Source organism: Moschus berezovskii, chromosome 22, assembly GCF_049115385.1.
Source record: "Moschus berezovskii isolate FMDL1 chromosome 22, NW_MosBer_1.0, whole genome shotgun sequence".
Taxonomy (NCBI): domain Eukaryota; kingdom Metazoa; phylum Chordata; class Mammalia; order Artiodactyla; family Moschidae; genus Moschus; species Moschus berezovskii.
In genome coordinates this window covers 34031079-34049475 of record NC_142481.1, presented here as the reverse complement: position 1 = coordinate 34049475, position 18397 = coordinate 34031079, and positions in this window count along the sequence as shown.

The following is an 18397-nucleotide window of genomic DNA, read 5'->3' as shown; positions in this document are numbered from 1 at the left end:
TACACGGTAAGGTAAGGCGTGGGAAGGCCATAGTAAACACATACAGTATACATATATGTTTATATATTTTTTTTTCCTCTGGAAATCATGATGTCACAATCGGTTATTACCTATGTTATAAGAAACATTGAAGCATTCTTGAGTTTTTGGATTGATTTTGATTGAATTTGGACTCAATCAGGTTGAGTTTTATATTTGCAAAGCGGAATTTTTCCAAATGCATGCGCAGGAAAAGAGGTAAGTCAGAACACTTTGCTATCTATCCGTAACATAGATATCTTACAGATGTAATGAAAGCCCTGGCAAAAATTGACAGAGTTTTCCAAATTGTTCATAAGTAATGGGTAAAAGGAGAAGGAAATGGCAACCCACTCCAGTGTTCTTGCCTGGAGAATCCCAGGGACGGGGGAGCCTGGTGGGCTTCCATCTATGGGGTCACACAGAGTCGGACACTCCTGAAGTGACTTAGCAGCAGCAGCAGCAGCAATAGGTAAAAGCCTGATTTTGCTGGAGGTGAGAGAAAAGAGAAAGCTAAGGAAGACTCTATACATGGACATCACCAGATGGTCAACACCGAAATCAGATTGATTATATTCTTTGCAGCCAAAGATGGAGAAGCTCTATACAGTGAGCAAAGACAAGACCAGGAGCTGACTGTGGCTCAGATCATGAACTCCTTATTGCGAAATTCAGACTTAAATTGAAGAAAGTAGGGAAAACCACTAGACCATTCAGATATGACCTCAATCAAATCCCTTATGATTATACAGTGGAAGTGAGAAATAGATTTAAGGGACTAGATCTGATTGATAGAGTGCCTGATGAACTCTGGACGGAGGTTCGTGACATTGTGCAGGAGACAGGGACCAAGACCATCCCCATGGAAAAGAAATGCAAAAGAGCGAAATGGATGTCTGAGGAGGCCTTACAAATAGCTGCGAAAAGAAGAGAAGCGAAAAGCAAAGGAGAAAAGGAAAGATATAAGCATCTGAATGCAGAGTTCCAAAGAATAGCAAGGAGAGATAAGAAAGACTTCCTCAGTGATCAATGCAAAGAAATAGAGAAAAACAACAGAATAGGAAAAACAAGAGATCTCTTCAAGAAAATTAGAGATTCCAAGGGAACATTTCATGCAAAGATGGGCTCGATAAAGGACAGAAATGGTATGGACCTAACAGAAGCAGAAGATATTAAGAAGAGGTGGCAGGAATACACAGAAGAACTGTACAAAAAAGATCTTCACGACCAAGATAGTCACGATAACGTGATCACTGACCTAGAGCCAGACATCTTGGAATGTGAAGTCAAGTGGGCCTTAGAAACCATCACTACTAACAAAGCTAGTGGAGGTGATGGAATTGCAGTTGAGCTATTTCAAGTCTTGAAAGATGATGCTGTGAAAGTGCTGCACTCAATATGCCAGCAGATTTGGAAAACTCAGCAGTGGCCACAGGACTGGAAGAGGTCAGTCTTCATTCCAATCCCAAAGAAAGGCAATGCCAAAGAATGCTCAAACTACCGCACAATTGCACTCATCTCACACGCTAGTAAAGTCATGCTCAAAATTCTCCAAGCCAGGCTTCAGCAGTATGTAAACCGTGAACTCCCAGATGTTCAAGCAGGTTTTAGAAAAGGCAGAGGCACCAGAGATCAAATTGCCAACATCCGCTGGATCATGGAGAAAGCAAGAGAGTTCCAGAAAAACATCTATTTCTGCTTCATTGACTATGCCAAAGCCTTTGACTGTGTGGATCACAATAAACTGTGGAACATTCTGAAAGAGATGGGAATCCGAGACCACCTGACCTGCCTCTTGAGAAACCTGTATGCAGGTCAGGAAGCAACAGTTAGAACTGTACATGGAACAACAGACTGGTTCCAAATAGGAAAAGGTATACGTCAAGGTTGTATATTGTCACCTTGCTTATTTAACTTATATGCAGAGTACATCATGAGGAACGCTGGGCTGGAAGAAGCACAAGCTGGAATCAAGATTGCTGGGAGGAATATCAATAACCTCAGATATGCAGATGACACTACCCTTATGGCAGAAAGTGAAGAGGAACTCAAAAGCCTCTTGATGAAAGTGAACGAGGAGAGTGAAAAGGTTGGCTTGAAGCTCAACATTCAGAAAACAAAGATCATGGCATCTGGTCCCATCACTTCATGGGAAATAGATGGAAAAACAGTGGAAACAGTGTCACACTTTATTTTTTTGGGCTCCAAAATCACTGCAGATGCTGATTGCAGCCATGAAATTAAAAGACGCTTACTCCTTGGAAGGAAAGTTATGACCAACCTTGATAGTATATTAAAAAGCAGAGACATTACTTTGCCAACCAAGGTTCGTCTAGTCAAGGCAATGGTTTTTCCCGTGGTCGTGTATGGATGTGAGAGTTGGACTGTGAAGAAGGCTGATCGCCGAAGAATCGATGCTTTTGAACTGTGGTGTTGGAGAAGACTCTTGAGAGTCCCTTATACTGCAAGAAGATCCAACCAGTCCATTCTAAAGGAGATCAATCCTGGATGTTCATTGGAGGGACTGATGCTAAAGCTGAAACTGCAATACTTTGGCCACCTCATGCGACGGGTTGACTCACTGGAAAAGACTCTGATGCTGGGAAAGGTTGGGGGTAGGAGGAGAAGGGGTCGACGGAGCCTGAGATGGCTGGATGGCATCACCGACTCTGTGGACATGGGTTTGAGTGTACTCTGGGAGTTGGTGATGGACAGGGAGGCCTGGCGTGCTGTGATTCATGGGGTCGCGGAGAGTCAGACACGACTGAGCGATTGAACTGAACTGAACTGAACTGAAGGATTACAGTAAAGTCAGGGGGTGTTTTGATTCTGATGGTATAACTTTGTAAAACGGCCACAGTGGAGATGATTTTAAAATCTTACAGAAACACTGATACAAATAAGTGAAATCATATCTTTGAACCTCTCATAGAACTGTCACCTGATGGCAATTCACCACCCATGCACTACAATTGTCAGGCTTTGTAATCAAGTGAAAATCTGATTTTGGCCTAGGTTACTTCATATTTAGGAGTCTCAGTTTCTTAATCTATCAAGTGGTGATAAAAATAGTACTTATTTATTGACATCTCCCACAAACTTGTGAAAACAATATCCCATGATGCCTGATCAGGAAGCAATTCAGCAGTTTTGTATACTTTTTTTACTCCTGTCTCCTTCTCTCTTGTTTTCATCTGTCCCTTAATATGCAATGAGAGCACACATAATCAAGGGGGACAACTATTTTTCTTTAATACCCGTCACCTGTACCATACCTAAAACTTCTACTCTGTCTCCAAATTACAGCAACTCAGTAGTTTCATTTTCTGGTCAGGACTAAGAATGTTGGTGCGTTCATTTCCATGGTTAGCTTAGGCTGCTACACTTCCTTGTTGGCTACCGAATCTTGGAGTAGGGACCAGAATAGAATGGAGAGGTCAATGTGTGACATCAGAGAATATTGGACCATGAGTGAGCCGGTCAACAAACCAAGACACACACACACACACACACACACACACACACACACACAAAGTGACAATAATAATCAGAAAAAGTAGACATCGAACGATTTTAGAGTGGGATCACAGAAACTTATTATTGCTCTTTATTGGGTTCTTCTGCGTAGTCATGGAGAGACACTCCATCTGGGAGTACGGACATGGAGTAAATATTTGCATTTACAAGTGAGCTGCATGGGTAGAAGAGACAATTTCATATTTCTTAACTCTCTATGCCTCACCATGTTCTCCTCAATTGATCCAAAAGGTTTTACATGGTTTGATTGGAGTGTTAAGTTGGTGAGTATGGTATAGAAAATTGGTTTAATGATCCTATTTCTACACCTCTGTCTAGATATCAAGTACTTAACTCATTTGGGGAAATAATCTTGAGAACATCTTCATTATTGTCCCAAAAGAGCACTTAGGAAAGTTTATAATTCCCTACTGAGAATCTTGGTGCTGGGTATATGCCATCTTTCTGCATATCGGAATTGGATAAAAGAGAAGAGAGTGATCATTTTGCAATGTGATTACAAAACCCATTATGAGTTACAAAGCTAGAAAAATTGATTTCTACCTTCTTCAATCCAAGAATATTGTCCTGCACAAATGTAAAAATAATGTGAACCTAGGGAGGCCTGGCGTGCTGTGATTCATGGGGTCGCGGAGAGTCGGACACGACTGAGTGACTGAACTGAACTTATATGAATGACAGACTGTAAAAGACTAGTATGCCATATATCCAACATGGGCCTTCCAGAAAGATTCCAGAAAGTAGAAAGTACAATGACACGGAAACACCTCCTCCAACTGCAAGCATTGCTGGGATTGGTGATTAATTCTTACAGATTTTCAAGTCAGTGATATCGTGGCAATGATAACTTAGTACAAAGTACACTTTCCAAACCTAGGTCTGGCTGTTCACTCCTGAAAAGCCAATAAAGAGGCCAGGTTGGTGGAAAAGAAGGTGCTTTATTTTGGATGCTGGCAGCATGTGGGGAGGGAGAACACCAGTCCAAATGTTGACTTGCCCCGCTGACAGTAAGTGAGCGAGAGCTTTTTATAGGCTGAGGGAGGGGACTGCATGCAGAAACAGCATGGTCAGCTCAGACAGTCATCCTGAAATTGGTAATCAGAGGTCTGACCATCATCATCTTGATTGTTTTATGTACAATTAATCTTCAGTTCCAGGGTTGGTTTGTTTCCGTTTCTTGAGGCTAGATCTCAGAATAGTAGCATTTTATGTTATGGCTACAGTCTGGTTATCATGTAGTTAACTTTTTCCACCTGACAGGAGTTTCAGAACCTATAAGACAGCTCACAGGATATGGCTCAGAATGGTATCTTTATCCCTTCAGAAGGAACTAAACGTTCGTGACTTTGCTCAATGACTAAACTTTACCACTTGGTTTCCTTTAGCTTTCCCTTTGTTTCTGCCTTTTCTCACTCTCTGACTAAACTTATTTTTTGGCTCAGGCTTTTCACTGACAAAAAGTAAGCAGAGGACATGGTGGGGAGGAAGAGCTGTGGGATCCTGCTTCGTTTCAGTATCTTCATTCTTATAAATGGTCTCTCTAATATTACAGATGAAATGTTACAGAACAAAACCTCGAACTTCCTTTTTCTAGGAAATAAGTAGTCTGATACTGTCTTAATTTAGAAAACTTTGAAATGATTGTTCTGCCTTTCTTTTGTCATGAGAAGTTCTATTGGCCCTTTTTAAATGTACAGTTTTTCAAGTGGAATATTCAAGCTTATAAAATATTAAAGGGAGTTTTGAAAAATGTTGGATCAACTGTCCAGAAAGATTTTCCAACCAAAAATAAATAAAGTGTAGTTTACTTTGCATGTGTTGTAGTTTACTGGGCTCCTCGATAAATAAAATAACATTTTTTTGAGAGTTAAAATCAAGTGATAGTGGTAGGGATGGTGGAAAGTCTCTGATCTTCCTCTTCATCTCCAACTGTTAGCAGCACCAGGCAAGATTCTGTGGAGTACAATTTGAAAACAACTGATGTGTGTTCCCATCACTTTATAGGGGAGGACCATGAACTCAAGAGAGACTGCTGGATTTTTAAGGGCATATAATCTAATAACTGTCCCTCAAAGCTCTCAATCTTATCCATGTACCTAAACCTGACAAATGAATGCCTCCCTTGAATCAGTTTAGTATTCTATTTCCCCGTCAGAGTAACCATCTAAAGACAGTGTACGTGTTGAACTAGTTTGTCTTTTTAATCTCCAACATTCGAACTTTCTAGGACTATTTCCTTTATTTATAAAGATCATTCACTCTGAACCCTCTTCCCTATTACTGGAACTTCTGCCTAACTCCTGCTTTTGCAGAGCTGGTCTTGTGACCATGTACCCAATACTGAAACTGGAACCTGAAGCATGAATAATATATGTTGTTGAGTGCCAGTGGGAAGGGCATTACTGGATGTTTTCAGCAACAGCAAACAAGAGGGAGATGCTCACCTTGCTCAAAGCAAGGGAGAAGACCTTAAATGAAAAGTTCAGTGGATTTGTTGGCTTGGAGGTCACTGTTTAATGTAATAAGGCCCCTCTTCTCATATGACCTAAAATCCAGCCTGAAAGTTTCTTTTTGCCAGAGGCTATGTTTGACTGATGGAGAAGGAAATGGCAACCCATTCCAGTATTCTTGCCTGGAGAATCCCATGGACAGAGGAGCCTGGCATGCTACTGTCCATGGGGTCGCAAGAGTTGGACGTGACTTCGTGACTAAACTACTACTTTTATGTTTGACTGAGACCTGTATATAATAAGTTTTATAAGTATGTACTTATTGTGCTGAACCAGAAACAAAATGGTTAGGGAGCCATTTTAAGTTAGTGGCAGGAAAAAAAAAAAAGCTAAATGTGATGTTTTAGGAAGTTCACTTAATAATAGAGATCAGAGATGGAGACACTGTTCAGTAGACTATTACAATAACCTATATGAAAGGTAATTGTTTCACAAGCACCTCTCCTAGATAGGGAAGGGAAGCCCAACAGACAAGTTCAACTTCTTGCACACTGCTTTTTCTAGCCCTTGTGACCTTTCTTGAGCTTTTTCTTTTTGGAATACCAATTGATTTGACAGTTTCCCCACATTTTATCACTTTCTAAGATAGTGTCATATGCAGTAGGTCATATCATCTAATTATCTGCATGTGTTAAATTTCTCTCTCCAATTATCTCTGTGGGAACAAGGTCTGTGATTTATTCTACTGTTTTATTCCTAATCACACTTACCACAGAGCTGTGTGCAGTGTAGATGCTCAATAAATAGATGATGGTATCCTTAATAAGTTCCCAGTAAGAGGAAGGGAATTAAAGATTTTATCATATCTTTTTATCTCTTAAAAAACTCTTAAATTTGACTATTGATTCCAGTAGTCATACTGAAATTGTATTTCACAAAATATACACATCTGAAAAGATGAATTTGGTGTTTCAATAAATATATGCGTGTGTGTGTATAATTATATTTGAGAAATCCTGGGATAAACAAATAGTTCCATTGCAATAGGATTTCTAAGAGCCTTTAGTTTGTGAATGTTCATTGTGACTGCTAAGAGAGGGATGAATGGTTAGAAAAGTCTCCAAGTGTGAAATATATCTAAAACTTTAACCTTTACTCAGAACACTTATAGAAATCATATGGGTTCCCATTGTTATACAGAACAAATTGCATAGGCTGGAGTTCCCCATCAGTGTCTGGACTCCTTAGTATGTATGAACTTTCATAATCAGAATACCACTCATCCACTTTCTAATATTTCTTCTCAACTGAATGCTAAGTCCAAGACACATTTCTTATTTTCCCTATACAATAAAAACATAAGCATATGTTTATTTTATTTTTTTTAATTTATGTATTTATTTCCTTACTGAAATAAGGAAATAGTTGGGTCATTCTTTTTCTATGTGATGCAATAATAAATATTCTTGGATATGTGTCCTTTGTAAAGTATATATTTGTGCGGGTGTGTTTTTAATCAATATAGATGTTATTGTTCCATAAAGGTCATTCTGTATTTTATATTTTTCACTTGACGATATTTTCAAAATGATACATGTTGGCCTATGTGCATGTATATTGCTTTTACTTCTATATTTCCCAAAGTACCCCTTAATATTCATTTTCCTTGTGCAGATGAATACAGTGCCTCCAACATTTGGTTTAAGAAAAAAAAAAAAACAGTATAATGAATAACATTAGGTGTATCCTTCTCAAGAGTTTCTCCAGGATTTATGCCCTGATATAGAATTGCAGGAGAAGACTCTTGAGAGTCCCTTGGACTGCAAGGAGATCCAACCAGTCCATTCTAAAGGAGATCAATCCTGGGTGTTCATTGGAAGGACTAATGCTAAAGCTGAAACTCCTATACTTTGGCCACCTCATGCGACGAGTTGACTCACTGGAAAAGACTCTGATGCTGGGAGGGATTGGGGGCGGGAGGAGAAGGGGACGACAGAATGAAATGGCTGGATGGCATCACCGACTCTGTGGACATGAGTTTGAGTGTACTCCGGGAGTTGGTGATGGACAGGGAGGCCTGGCGTGCTGTGATTCATGGGGTTGCAAAGAGTCAGACACGACTGAGTGACTGAACTGAACTGAACTGAAGATAGATATACTGTATGAAACTTCCTCATTTTTTATATTTTCACCAACAGCTGGCCATATCTTCCTTTCTAGACCTGTCCCATGAGTTTGAAGTAATGGCATATTATTTTTGCATTTCCATTTTTTCTGGTTATGCTTAGTTTGATTATTAATTCACGTACTTGAGTATACTTCTGCACCCATAATAGGAATACCATAGATTTATTGTTTTTATTGCTTTTGTCGTTCTTGTTTTATTCTCACAGCTTGGTAATAAGTCTTTCTTATCTAAATGTGAGAAATAACCTTCCCTCCTCAACTTTCTACTAATTTTACTAAAATTTATATTGAAAAATTGAGCTCAGTAACTACTAAAATCTAATTTTAAAAAGATATTGAGTTAGTCACAAAATTCTGCTATAATTTGATTATAATGGGATGAAAATTACAGGGGGGTGTTTAGAATGATTGACATCTTTAACATTTTAAGTCCTTTCATCAATGATATATCACTCAGCTGAACTCTTTGTTTGGTATGAACAGTTTGTCTATTTTTTCTGTTAACTTTTCTATGTCTGTAGTAATGTTCCCTTCAGTTAGTGACACTTTTTCACTTTTTTCCATAAGTCTTTAAATCCATTTCTATTTTCAATTGTCCTTGTATAATGGTGGTATCCAGGCCCTCCGATATTATACTGAACTGAAGGAGTGAAGACAATAATTCTTTTCTTATCTGCATATTAAGGAAATGTAAAAGCCTCTTGATGAAAGTGAAAGAGGAGAGTGAAAAGGTTGGCTTGAAGCTCAACATTCAGAAAACAAAGATCATGGCATGTGGTCCCATCACTTCATGGGAAATAGATGGAAAAACAGTGGAAACAGTGTCAGACTTTATTTTTTTGGGCTCCAAAATCACTGCAGATGCTGATTGCAGCCATGAAATTAAAAGACGCTTGCTCCTTGGAAGGAAAGTTATGGCCAACCTTGATAGTATATTAAAAAGCAGAGACATTACTTTGCCAACCAAGGTCCGTCTAGTCAAGGCTATGGTTTTTCCCGTGGTCATGTATGGATGTGAGAGTTGGACTGTGAAGAAAGCTGATCGCCGAAGAATCGATGCTTTTGAACTGTGGTGTTGGAGAAGACTCTTGAGAGTCCCTTATACTGCAAGGAGATCCAACCAGTCCATTCTAGAGGAGATCAATCCTGGATGTTCATTGGAGGGACTGATGCTAAAGCTGAAGCTGCAATACTTTGGCCACCTCATGCGACGAGTTGACTCACTGGAAAAGACTCTGATGCTGGGAAAGGTTGGGGGCGGGAGGAGAAGGGGACGACGGAGAATGAGATGGCTGGATGGCATCACCGACTCTGTGGACATGAGTTTGAGTGAACTCCGGGAGTTGGTGATGGACAGGGAGGCCTGGCGTGCTGTGATTCATGGGGTCGCGGAGAGTCGGACACGACTGAGTGACTGAACTGAACTGAACTGACCTCAAAATTCTCTATTAACTATTTTATTTCCTATGGAGCATGGGTAGATTATATAACTTGAAGAAGTTCCCATCTCTGTGTATTATTTAGTTTTCTGTTTTGTTTTTTTCTTTTTTTAAACATTAGGTAAATTGTGAAGTCTCAGACTTTTGATCTATTGCATCTATGGAAATGTTCAGCGATAGTTTTGTCTTTGATAGACAATTAAATATAACACTAAATTATCTTTATATTTGTAGGATGAACCATTTAAATAAAGTATTTCTTATTAATACACGATTAGATTCCACTGATCTTTTATGGGGAAAATAAGTGAGCCTGTAACTGTCACTTTTTGGTTTATCCCTGCTAAGTTTTAAGATACAATACTGTGTCTTCTTGAGGCTCTTTGGGTCTGTCCTGCCTGCCTGCTTTGCACTAGTAATATTATTTTTGCCTGTACATTCTCTCTCTCACCTATGGATTAGTTGAGGAGCATACTTTTCCTGTACTACAAAACTTGATAACTATTTTTGTACCTTTCCCCAAACTCAGGAAGCATTAATTATTTTGACTCAGTGCTCTTATAGCAATTTGAAAGTGCTAAAACTTAATTCAGATCCCAATGCTGAGATTAAAAAATAAGTAAATAAATAAATTTTTTAAAAAATTTAAAAATTCATTTTATGGTTCCATAGAAACTAGATGCCCTCAAGGAGAGAAACTGAATCTCACTGTCTTTGGCCAACCTCCATGACATCAAGGAAAGGACTAAAGTTAGGTGCATCCTTTTATTAGCTTTTTTTTTTCCTTTTATTTTTAAATTTATTTATTTTAATTGGAGGCTAATTACATTACATTATTGTAGTGGTTTTGCCATACATTGACATGAATCTGCCCTGCGTGTACATATGTTTGTGTTTGTTAGCCATCTTTATGTCTTCTTTGGAGAAATGTCTGTTTAGTTCTTTGGCCCATTTTTTGATTGGGTCATTTATCTTTCTGGAATTGAGCTGCAGGATCTGTATATTTTGGAGATTAATCCTTTATCAGTTACTTCATTTGCTATTATTTTCTCCCATTCTGAAGGCTGTCTTTTCACCTTGCTTATAGTTTCCTTTGCTGTGCAGAAGCTTTTAATTTTAATTAGGTCCCATTTGTTTATTTTTGCTTTTATTTCCAATATTCTGGGAGGTGGGTCATGGAGGATCCTGCTGTGATTTATGTCAGAGAGTGTTTTGCCTACGTTCTCCTCTAGGAGTTTTATAGTTTCTGATCTTACATTTAGATCTTTAATCCATTTTGAGTTTATTTTTGTGTATGGTGTTAGGGAGTGTTCTAGTTTCGTTCTTTTACAAGTGGTTGACCAGTTTTCCCAGCACCATTTGTTAAAGAGATTGTCTTTTCTCCATTGAATATTCTTGCCTCCCTTGTCAAAGAAAAGGTGTCTATAGGTGCATGGATTTATCTCTGGGCTTTCTATTCTGTTCCATTGATCTATATTTCTGTCTTTATGCCAGTGCCATAGTGTCCTGATGGCTGTGGCTTTGTAGTCGAGTCTGAAGTCCGGCAGGTTGATTCCCCCAGTTCCATTCTTCTTTCTCAAGATTGCTTTAGCTATTCAAGTTTTCTTGTATTTCCATACAAATTGTGAAATTATTTGTTCTAGTTCTTTGAAAAACACTGTTGGTAGCTTGATAGGGATTTCATTGAACTTATAAATTACTTTGGGTAATATATTCATTTTCACAATATTTATTCTTCCAATCCATGAACATGGTATATTTCTCCATCTATTAGTGTCCTATCTAATTTCTTTCACCAGTGTTTTATAGTTTTCTATATATAGGTCTTTTGTTTCTTTAGGTAGATATATTCCTAAGTATTTTATTCTTTTTGTTGCAACGGTGAATGGAATTGTTTGCTTAATTTCTATTTCTATTTTCTCATTATTAGTGTATAAGAATGCAAGGGATTTCTGTCTGTTGATTTTATATCCTGCAACTTTACTATATTCATTGATTAGCTCTAGTAATTTTCTGGTAGAGTCTTTAGGATTTTCTGTGTAAAGGATCATGTCATCTGCAAACAGTGAGAGTTTTGCTTCTTCTTTTCTCATCTGGATTCCTTTTATGTCTTTTTCTGCTCTGATTGCTATGGCCAAAACTTCCAAAACTATGTTAAATAATAGTGGTGAGAGTAGGCACCATTGTCTTGTTCCTGACTTTAGGGGAAACGCTTTCAATTTTTCACCATTGAGGATAATGTTGGCTGTGGACAACCTGGAAGAAATGGACAAATTTTTAGAAAAGTACAACTTTCCAAAACTGAACCAGGAAGAAATAGAAAATCTTAATAGACCCATCACAAGCACGGAAATTCAAACTGTAATCAGAAATCTTCCAGCAAACAAAAGCCCAGGTCCAGACGGCTTCACAGCTGAATTCTACCAAAAATTTAGAGAAGAGCTAACACCTATCCTACTCAGACTCTTCCAGAAAATTGCAGAGGAAGTTTAACTTCCAAACTCATTCTATGAGGCCACCATCACCCTAATACCAAAACCTGACAAAGATGCCACAAAAAAAGAAAACTACAGGCCAATATCACTGATGAACATAGATGCAAAAATCCTTAACAAAACTCTAGCAATCAGAATCCAACAAAACATTAAAAAGATCATACATCATGACCAAGTGGGCTTTATCCCAGGGTTGCAAGGATTCTTCAATATCTGCAAATCAATCAATGTAATACACCACATTAACAAATTGAAAAATAAAAACCATATAATTATCTCAATAGATGCAGAGAAAGCCTTTGACAAAATTCAACATCCATTTATGATCAAAACCCTCCAGAAGGTGGGAATAGAAGGAACATTCCTCAACATAATAAAAGCTATATATGACAAACCCACAGTAAAATAGCTTTTTATATAAGAATGTCTTATGAGATGTTTTCCTCCAGACTGAGACCACTTCAGTTCTGTGCACCCAGCATTTATTAAGTACCAAGCTCCTCCACTTTCAGAGAACCAGATGGACTTATCAGTAAGTGACAATAAAAAAATGAAAAGAGAGAGCAAGAGAGATTTGTGTGAGTGTGTCTTTTTCTGATATATAAAGAGTCGGACATGACTGAGTGACGAAGTTCAGTTCAGTCACTCAGTCAGGTCCGACTCTTTACAACCCCATGAACTGCAGCATGCCAGGCCTCCCTGTCCATCACCAACTCCCGGATTTACCCAAATTCACGCCCATTGAGTCGGTGATGCCATCCAACCATCTCATCCTCTGTCGTCCCCTTTTCCTCCTGCCCTCAATCTTTCCCAGCATCAGGGTCTTTTCAAATGAGTCAGCTCTTCGCATTAGGTGGCCAAAGTACTGGAGTTTCAGCTTCAATATCAGTCCTTCCAATGAATACCCAGGACTGATCTCCTTTAGGATGGACTGGTTGGATCTCCTTGCCGTCAAAGCGACTCTCTCAACAGTCTTCTCCAACACCACAGTTCAAAAGCATCAATTATTTGGCACTCAGTTTTCTTTATAGTCCAACTCTCATATCCATACATGACTACTGCAAAAACCATAGCGTTAACTAGACTGGACCTTTGTTGACAAAGTAATGTCTCTGCTTTTTAATATGCTGTCTAGGTTGGTCATAACTTTCTTTCCAAGGAGTAAGAGTCTTTTAATTTCATGGCTGCAATCACCATCTGCAGTGATTTTGGAGCCCAAAAAAATAAAGTCAGCCACTCTTTCCACAGTTTCCCCATCTACTTGCCTTGAAGTGATGGGACCGTATGCCATGATCTTAGTTTTCTGAATGTTGAGTTTTAAGCCAACTTTTTCACTCTCCTCTTTCACTTTCATCAAGAGGCTCTTTGGTTCTTCTTCTTCACTTTCTACCATAAGGGTGGTGTCACCTGCATATCTGAGGTTATTGATATGTCTCCTGGCAATCTTGATTCCAGCTTGTGCTTCCTCCAGCCCAGCATTTCTCATGATGTACTCTGCATATAAGTTAAATAAGCAGGGTGACAATGTATAACCTTGACGTACTCCTTTTCCTATTTGGAACCAGTCTGTTGTTCCATGTCCAGTTCTAACTGTTGCTTCCTGACCTGCTTACAGGTTTCTCAAGGGGCAGGTCAGGTGGTCTGGTATTCACATCTCTTTCAGAATTTTCCACAGTTTATTGTGATCCACACAGTCAAAGGCTTTGGCATAGTCAATAAAGCAGAAATAGATGTTTTTATCTGGAGCTCTCTTGCTTTACTATGATCCAACAGATATTGGTAATTTGATCTCTAGTTCTTCTGACTTTTCTAAAACTAGCTTGAACATCTGGAAGTTCATTGCTGAAGCCTGGCTTGGAGAATTTTGAGCATTACTTTACTAGCATGTGAGGTGAGTGCAATTGCCCAGTAGTTTGAGCATCTTTGGCATTGGAATGAAAACTGGCCTTTTCCAGTCCTGTGGCCACTGCTGAGTTTTCCAAATTTGCTGACATATTGAGGGCAGCACTTTCACAGCATCATCTTTTAGGATTTGAAATAGCTCAACTGGAATTCCATCACTTCCATATATATTTTTAATCATAGCTAAGTCACAAAGCCCAAAATGTTTCTTCCCTATCCAGTCCAAAGAAAAGGACACACCTGGGGATGCTTCCTGGACAATGGATTGCGTTTTTAATATAAAGTTACATGTGCCCTTTTCCCTGTTTTAAGATAATCATAGGTAAATATTTCAGGATATCACTCCATTAAGAAATATTTCTTGTCAGTGAATCCATAATACTCCTGCCAAGAGTGAACTCACTAATATGGAACCTTTTTAATTTTCCTTTTCTCCATTTCTAGAAAGCTAGAAAAATAAAATAATCAGACTGACCAGACTTCTGCTTGAGACTAATTATGTCATTTGTGTATTGATATATGGGCTTCCCAGGTGGCGCTGGTGGTAAAGAGACTGCCTGGCAATGTAGAAGATGCTGGAGATGCAGGTTTGATCCCTGGGTTGGGAAGATCCCCTGGAGAAGGAAATGGCAACCCACTCCTGTATGATTTCCTGGAGAATCCCGTGGACAGAGGAGCCTGGTGACTGCAGTCCATAGGATCACAAAGAGTTGGACATGATTGAAATGATCTAGCATGCATATTGAAGATATTAATCTATAGAAGAATAAAAGTATGGTAACATTTTCTAGAAGGTCCTTTGTGTCCTCCTGTAGGGATTTTTACATGGCTCTAAATTCTGTCATCCCTCTGTTGTGGATGATTAATGGAATTAGGATGTCTATTTTGAAAACCAGATCATCTCTGAGTCATCCCAGTTCTCTGTAATTGGCCTCACCCATAACATAGTTATTCAGGTCAAAAACAGTAGGGCTCACTTTAAGTATCCTTTCTTTCTTTTGCACATTCCATACAATTGCTAATACTGTCACTTTTATATCCAAAATGTGTCTGGGTCTATCCATTTCTTTCCACTGACCACTTCAGTAGTCAAAGCAAAGACAATCTCTTGCTTGAACCACTGCACCAATCTCCTATCTGGGTTTCTGCTTTCATCTTTTATAATCCCATTTCCATGCCAGAACCAGAGTGATCTTTTAAAAATGTAAGCTGTATCATGTCATTCTTTACCTTGAGATCCTTTCAGTCGCCTCCTCTTTGATGTAGAGTGAATCTGACCTCCTTATCCTGGTTGTGTAATATGGTCTCTGCCCAACTCTCCGCAGCATATTGTCACTCTCATCCTCTTCTGCTGTGGTCTATGTATCCTTATCATTTCTAGCCCATTGATTTAGTGCAGCAGAACAACGAACAGAAGCTTTTCCTTAGACCTTAATGTAGTTTGTTCTTATCTTGGTGACTTCATATAGTAACTCAAGTATCTCTCCATCCATTCTATGGATAATGTTCAGTGTTCCATCCATTTTATGTTCTGTTGTGTCATCTTTTTCTATTCTTTATTTCTACTCACTTACATTTCTTCTATACCATCAAGTCTTTGGAGAAACATACCCCTCACATACCCTGTCCTATTTTACTGCTGTATTCTTAGCATTCAGATTAGTGTCAAATCTTAGGCATGCATTTGTAAAATAAATAGGGATATTAGAAGTTTTGTCATATAAGAATTTCATATGGTAAAAAGCACTACCAGTAAAATCCTTTGAGAGATTTATCACAGTAGCACAATTAATTTTCAAGTACCTGGACCTGACCTGATCTTACTTACTGATGCTCCCAATGTACTGATCTGCTCTGTTCAAGATTCGCTCTAACATTGTCTCTAGCAGGATACTGAACTTTGGCAGGGTTAGATTTATTTCTCTGAACTTTCATAGAACTGCCTGTTCACCTTTTCCACAGCAGAGACAAATCCAATGTTTCATTATTTATTTGTTTCTGTAATTTATCCAATTAGACTCTATGTCTTGGAAAGGCAAGGCAAGTGCTCTATGATTATTGGATCTAACACATATTTTGTAAGGGAATTTAGAAAGATATTTTTTTTAAGTTTATTTGCAATATAGTTATCTATAGCTCTGTCCTTGAGCCTAGATAATCCATTCATTCATGCAACAATTAGACTTGACCAGTATGTAATAGTTCTCAAACTTTAGAGGCTGAATGAATGCAGCCTCTAGAGTGAATGCACAGATTAGGGAGAGAAGGATGCCGGTGACTCTGGTTGTGTTCAGTTAGACCATGGTTGTTAAACCCTGGCTCATTTTTATGAGGAGTCACAGAATGGCCCTGGATATTTTTGTATGCACAGAGGAGATCTGAAGAATTCAGATTTACCCTCAGTGACCTTTCATTTTATTTTCTTGTCTGAATCTCTGAATTTTTTGAAACTTTTGTTTTCTACAGTTTTCCTCCTCAGACAGCATACTGTGCTATTCCTTCTGACAAGCCTTCTTCTGTCATCTGTGGATAATAATAGAGGTATCTATGATCTACTAATAAAGAAACCTGTGAGAGATAATACTTCCCCTCAAGATGTATTTCATATGATGGCAGGTAACTCGAGTTGGGGGAAGAGAAAACCAAACACCAGTTCCTCCAGCAAATGCCTACTAGCCTTGCAACCCAGATGGAGCTACTTCAAATAAAGGAGAAGGGAGCATGCACAAAAATCACAACTTCCCAGTCTTGGTAATGAGCTAGAAGACCAGAGTTTGATTCCTGCCCCTTTCACTTATTAGGTGTGTAATTTTAACCAAGAAAAATCCCTTAAGACATCACTGAACCTCATTTTGCTTGTCCCCCAAACATGCTGCCATTTAGGCAAACAGAATTCATATAAGCTTGAGTGTCCATAAAGATGTCAGTAACCTATCAATGTGATCTTTTGATAGTTTCCCCCTCTTAGTGTTGGGCTTTGAAAAGCTTTGGTTACTGTTGCAACCATTCTTTGGGTCTCATCTTATTTGAAAAGTTCTCCTAGTAGACTACATTTAGAGTCACTTTTCCCTCCTCAGTTCTTCCCATATCGCTGTGTATAACTCGGCTACTGTTTCTTGTCATTACAAGCCTCATGTTATAATCACAGAAAGTGTTTTTCAGTCAAAAGTCATAGACTTTACCTTTACAGCAACATGAATGGACTTAATGTTATACCAAGTGAAGTAAGTCAGATAGAGAAGGAGAAATATCGTATGACATCTCTTATGTGTGGAATATAAAAAGAAATGATACAAATGAGGTTGCTTACAAAACAGATACAGAGTCACAGACTTAGAAAACGAATTTATGGTTGCCTGGTGTAATGATGGAGGGAAAGGGTAGTGAGGGAGTTCAGGATGGGCGTGTACACACTGCTGTTTTTAAAATGGGTAACCAACAAGTACCTACTGTATAGCACGTGGAACTCTGCTCAATGTTATGTGTCAGCACAGATGGGAAGGGAGTTTCGGGGGAGAATGGATACACATATATATATGTCTCCAAGTCCCTTTGCTGTTCACCTGAAACTATTACATTGTTTGTTAATCAGCCATAGCCCAATACAAAATAAAAGAAATAAATAAAAGGAATATAACAATTTAAAAAAAGAAAGAAAGGCACGGGCTTTAGTGCCAGACCAACCTAAGTTTAAAGCTAGATGCAAATAACTGTTTACAAGATCATGCTTCAAAAATTAGCTTAGGCAAGATTCATTAGCTCATTTTTTATACATAAAGGACATAAATAAATAAAGTTTTAAGCTATAAATTTTATAAATAAATCATTTGGCAATTTTTTATAAATAAATTGTTTGGCGATGCCATCTCATATAATCTTTCCATATCAGCTACATAGTCCAGTTATTGAGCAGCATGATTCTCAGTGTTCATAGGAGACACATATCTCTTTCTTTTTAGATAGACCATCAAATCAGGGGGGGTTTAAATGGCATGACCTCTGTAATACTAGCATTGGGTGGAAAATACTGGGGCTAGGATATCTTTAATGTCAAAAGTACATGAGATAAACAATAGCAACAACAAAAATTACACCAGGTGATATACAGATATGTGTTGACTAAGAAGAAAATAGTGAAAATAAACCCTGGTACACATAGAATAATCATCAAAAAGAGCAATAACTACAATGACAATAATACATGCAGCACCATTTGGCCGATTGAGTAACTTTGCAAAGGTGCTTTGTATAGCAAAAAACAAAGTTTTGGAATAGAGGAAAATTTTAAAATACATTGAAAACTACATTTCTTGTGAAATATGTTCTACAGTTATTGTCTCCACAGAAACACAATATAAAAAATGTCTAA